Here is a 5864-nt window from a genome sequence, read left to right as displayed (position 1 = left end):
TACAACCATTAATATTTTTGTCTCTGAATTTATATGCCTACAAATATACTTACAATATCCTCATTACTTTGTGTTTAGAAAGTTGGTATTTGTGAGTACATTGATTCATTTGACAAAGTATTTACTGTGTGCTGTGCCAGGCATTGGTTGTGCTAACTTGGAAGATTGTAGCCCAGAGACTAAATCTGAACCCCAGATATTATTTATTTGGCCAAGTTGGTGGGGGGGTTACATGGCAATAATCGCCAGGAGCTGAGTAGAAGTTGCCCTCGTTAGATGACACTTTCACTGTTTCATCCAGGCCACTTCATTCCTTTAATTTACCTGCCTGGTCACTATTAGAATTAGAATTTGAGACCCTTCAGTTATAGATTCTAAGATATAAGACATACCCCTTGTTTTCAGTACACGTATGTTCTAGAGGGTGATGATCAGGTATGACGATCACCACCTCATAACATGGGTTGTCAGTCTACAGCCTGTGGGTCAAACCTGTCCTAGCATCCCTTTTGCAAATAAAGTTTTTATTAGAACACGATTATGCCCACGTGCTCACATCTTGTCCACACTGCTGTGACACTACTGTGGCAGAGCTTCATGGCTGTGGCTGGCACCGTGGAGCTCCTTACCTAGACAGGTTCCTACGGCAGCTGTAACAAGTTGGGTGGCTAACGTAGCAAAAACTAAATCTTTGCCAGTTGTGAAGGTCAGAAGTCCAGGGTCAAGGTGTTGATAGGGCCACACTCCCTCTGTGGACTCTAGAAAACAATCCAGTTTTTGCCTCATCCAGCTTCTCTTGGCATTGCTTAATTCCTGGCTTCATTGCTCCAATCTCTGTCTTTGTGGTCACATGGCTTCCTCCTGTTCTCCCTGTCTTCTCCTCTGTGTGTCTTCTACAAGAACATTTGTCATTGAATTTAGGCCTCACCCAGCTAGTTCAGGATGGTTTCCTCATCGTAAGATCCATTACATCTGCAAGGATCGTTTTTTCAAATAAGGTAACATTCTCAGGTTCCTGGCTTTAGGACATGGATCTTTTTGGGGCACCTGGGTGGCTCACTTGGTTGAGCGTCCAACTTTGGCTCAGGTCATGATCTCACGGTTTGTGAGTTTGAGCCCCGGTCAGGCTCTGTGCTGACAGCTTGAAGCCTGGAGCCTGCTTTGGGTTCTGTATCTCCCTCTCCCTCTCCGCCTCTCCCCACTTGCGCTCTCTCTGTCTCTCTCAAAAACAAATAAACATTAAAAAAAATTTTTTTTAAGCAGTGAAAATCTTTTTAATAACAAGGCAGGGTCTGGGGTTAGTTTTTGTAGCCACAGCTGGCTCTGCGGCCTCTGGCGCGCTTGAACTTCCGGCCCTTGGATCGCATGTAGGGTTTGGTGTGGCTGTGTGGGGTTCTTGGGGCCTTGCCAAAATGCCTGTACACCTTACGCGGACCAGAGAGCAAGACGGTGCCACAGCCTTCGGGGGGTCCAGGGCCAACTGGTCGAAGGTGAGGATCTTGCCTCAAGCTTTGAGGATGCAGCTCCCGGCGAGGCTGCTCACATGCGGCGCGCACACGCGCACACCTTTACTTTGGGCACCTCCTGGACCCGCACGTCATTGGTTACCCTCCCGGCAACCACAGAGGTTTTGTTTCCCTGGCCAGGCAGCTTCATCTCCCAGATCATCCGGGAAAGGGACAGAGGTGGCCGGTTGGTGCGACTCATGAACTTGGTTAAAGGTAGAGTTGGTCCGTCTGGTCAGAAACCAGTGCAGCTTGACCAACAGTCTCAGGTAGATGTCCTGGCTCTTGGGTTCCTTGCGCAGAACCTTTTGGTCCTTATTGTGGTGGATGTCGACTCCCATAATAGTGCCTCCTGCTCGGCCAGGTCCGGAAAGCAAACATTTAAAAAATTTTTAAGAAGACATGGATCTTTTTGGGGCACCAGGGTGGCTCACCCTGTGAAGCGTCTGACTCTTGATTTTGGTGGAGGTCGTGATTTCACCATTGAGATTGAGCTCCATGTTGAACTCTGTGCTGACAGCACAGAGCCTACTTGGGATTCTCTCTCTCCCTCTCTCTTCCTGTCCATCCCCCACCTCAAAAATAAATAAACTTTTAGAAAAAGAAGATATGGATCTCTCCAGGGTCTGCCATTTGGGCTACCTATACTTTCAAAACCTAAAATACTAATTATTTAGCCCTCCTCAGAAAAAAATCCCCAATCTTTACTACAGGGTAGTGCAAATGCAAAGAAGAAGGCCATTTAACTCAGACTACTGGAGGTGGGAGATCGAGAACACTTTATTCCCAGGGAAAGTGATGCTGGAACTGAATCTTGATGGTCAGATACAATTTAGCCAGGCTTGGGGAGTGTTGGAGACATGAGAGGAGAAGAAAGGGGGAAAGTGCTTCAAGCAAAGGGAATAGCAGCATGTCAGAAGGCCAGGAGGAATAAAACAGTGTGGTATGTAGGTCAATACAAGTAGCTCAGCATGGCTGTTGTGTCAGGTACGTATCAGAGAAAGGCAATGGTCGGTTCATTAGAAACCAAACTAAAAATTTTATATATAATCCAACATACTGTAGGAACAATGATGAAGTTTAAACCAGGGAGAAAGGCAATGAGATTTACATTTTATAAGAATCACTTGGCACTAATATGTACCAAATACATTGGATAAGGGTAAGAGTTGAGTCAGGAGACAATTAAGAGGTTATCACAGGAATCTGAAAGCTGTTATGAGCCCTAAACTGAAGTAGTGGCAGCAGAGATGGAGGAAATATGGGACTTAAAGAACCAACAGGACAGGGAGATTTAATTTTTACAGATGTGGCAGGAGTTGAAGAGATAAGATGACTCCCAGATTTCTGAATTGGGGAAGCAGGTAGATGTTTGTGTTGAATATGAAGATAGAAAACATGGAAGAGTGCATTCGAAGGGCAAGAGGGAGAATTCCATGGTGCACTTGATGAGCTGAGAGTAGGATGATGGCTAGCATTTTGAACATGTTTGAGTTGTGGACATCTAGCAGAATCTACTGAATAAGTCCTTATATATGCAGGTCTGACAATTAGGAAAATATTAGGAGTGGAAGTATAGGTTTAACTATTATTTTTATGCCTTTTGAAGGCCACATTCTAATGATCCTTGTCTGTTCCAAATCTTTCCATGTAGAGTAGGTAAAGACATTTTCTTTAAATTGGTAAGATTAAAGGTCAGTAGGATGTTATTCTTTACAATAATATTATGGTATGTTCATTACTATCAGGTAATGAAAATCAACCACCACTTCACTTGTATTTCTCCTCCTACTTTACAAACACTAATTAGTATTCAAATTGCTAATGTGTGGTGAGTAAGAGCTTCACAGAAATTATTCATATACTTCCTGGTTGCTGGGGATCCAATTTATCCACTCAGTTGATGGGACACACAGGAAGTGACTAACACAGGGGTTAAGGTGCACGAAGAAATAAGCAAAGCAAGTAGAATTTCCCTGATTTGAAAACTTACAAGGAATAAAGAAAAAATTTTCCCCTTTGGAATAAGTTTTCGGGTATTTTCCAGGGTTCGATTATCCAGTTGTATCTACATATAATATTTTAATAGTATATATCTTAACAATGAAATGTATTTCTTATTTTTCCGTCTTATTACCAACCTGTGGCTATTTGCAAACAAAGATTCTGTAACATCATTCATTCTCTTGGGCATTGTACTACCCCGTGTACTACTCCTGGTTTACTGAGTCCTGGATATGGAAACAGAGTCCAGCATACCATGCTCTTATCTAACCTTGAGAACAGTCTAGAAGTCTTCCCATTGCCATCCCCAAATGTCCTAAACCATTTGAGTCCTTCTCATCCTTCAATTAGGAAAACTGCCCCCCCCCATGCTATCATTATTAGTTCAAGTGAGTTAATTTTTCATCACAGGACCTTGTTTGCTTCCTTATTATAATTGAGCATAACCTGATTTATCTACATTATTTTTTCTCAATTAGACTCAAGAGGAATTTAATTTCATTGATCTTTTCTATTTTGAAAGACTTGTCCTTTGAAAAACTTTTAGCTTTACATTTATTAATTTTTTCTTTCCTAACCTTAAAATCCCATCTTTCTAGTGCTTCTTGTTAATTTTGCTGAACTTTTTAATATTCTTAAGATGTATGCTAAGAATCTACTCCTTTTTTGTTATTTCTTCTTTAATAATGAAAGCATTTAAGGTTTATACTTTCATTCCTTACTGTGGCTTTTGCAGCAGTGTCTCATAGGTTGTTGTTTTGTTTTGTTTTGTTTTTTGTTTTGGTTTGTTTTTAAGTAGTCTCCATGCCCAGCACAGAGCCCAGTGCTGGGCTTGAACTCGTAATCCTGAGATCAAGACCTGAGCTGAGATCATGAGGTGGATGCTTAACTGACTGAGCCACCCAGGTGCCCATCATAGGATTTGATGTAAAGTGGTCTCCTTGTATTGCTGTCTAAACAGTTCATAATTTGTTTTGAAATCCATTGATTATTTAAAAGTGTATTTCTCAGTGTCCAAGTGGTTGGAATGTAAACACATTTCATTATGTAATATCTGATACATTCAATAGACTCTACGTAAGAGTCAGCACCCATCAACAAAACTAAAAAGTGGAGCATTAACAATATCACTAACGCTCACCTATGCGCTTTCTTTTCTTTTCTACTGATCAATTGGACCAACCCTAAAATAAAACCACACTCTCTCATTACTCTGGCTTTATAATAACTCTTCGTAACTTATGGAAAGCCCCCATGTTATTCTATTTCTATTGTATTCTATCAGGGATAATGGCACGGTAAGGAGCTTCAAGGCCCTGATCCTCAACGGAAACACTGAAAACTGACAAAAAATGTCAGAATGAACTTTATAGGAACTCTGGAAAGCAGTCAATGGCTTACAGCAACCAAGCAAACACTTAATCAGGAAAAAGCAACTGAAACCTGGTAGGAAATCTTTGCGGCATTTCTAACCTACCCTTGCCCCTGGGGTAAAACTGCCCCACTTCCCCTGCTCGGTGGTGCTCTGGAGGACTCAGCCCATGGAGAGAGCAGAGCTGACCTCGTTCTCAAAGAATTGTGGTTGTTCTTGAAGGTCTAGACAAAAGTTTGCCTTTCCTTTGCCTGACTTGGAACTCTCTCAAGGGCAAAGAAGCTGCAACATGGAGGAGTTTTTCAAAAACATTTACAGGCAGAATTATTACTTTCTGGCACTAAGGATATCAGTTGAGGCAAACAACTGACACTCCACAAAGCCTGGGAGAGAGCCGCACCTGCGCTTGGAACTGGCAGAGGCGTCATTGCAGCTGCTGCCTCCACCACCACATCCACAGTCCTGCTGAAGCACGAGTTGTCTGTGGACGTGACCTGTGAAGGTTACTCTAATGCAGTCAGTCGGGCGCTCAACTAGCTGGGAGGAGTTGAGTCTGACATTCCCCTGCCCAACAAGGTTTGCATAAACTCTGAGCACAGCATAGACACTCTGCTGGAGACCATGGGGAAAACAGGAAAGGCTGTTTCCTACCTCTGCCCTAAGTAGTGAGGGCAAGGGTGTGGACCCCTGGGCCCAAGATGGACCAAAGAAGGCAGGACACTAATCCTTTTCTGCCTTCCAGACAGACCTGGGGTCTGGCAGTCTTGCTCACTGATGGGAGTTCCTGCTGAGACCCTCACTAGCTCTGCTCTTCCCTAGTGTCCCTGCAATAAAGTTGAGTCACTTTTGTTGGGGGGGAAAAAAAAGCCTGAGAGAAAGGCTGGGAAGTGAGATACTTTGAGGAATAAGAGTTTCAAAAATCTTCTACATACACCTGAGAATCTAGAAGGCTACATGTGTGCCCAGAGTGGAGCTCTCACACC

General features: G+C 43.0%; 2 pseudogenes; one reads left to right on the top strand and one right to left on the bottom strand.

Moving 5' to 3' along the window:
• Positions 1–1260: 1260 nt before the first annotated feature.
• LOC102968340 lies at positions 1261–1846 on the bottom strand (annotated as a pseudogene).
• A 630-nt stretch (positions 1847–2476) lies between these two features.
• On the top strand, positions 2477–5547 carry LOC122231750 (annotated as a pseudogene).
• The last annotated feature ends 317 nt before the right edge of the window (positions 5548–5864 follow it).

Source organism: Panthera tigris, chromosome D2 (assembly GCF_018350195.1).
Source record: "Panthera tigris isolate Pti1 chromosome D2, P.tigris_Pti1_mat1.1, whole genome shotgun sequence".
Lineage (NCBI taxonomy): Eukaryota > Metazoa > Chordata > Mammalia > Carnivora > Felidae > Panthera > Panthera tigris.
This window is presented reverse-complemented; position numbering and strand designations above follow the sequence as displayed.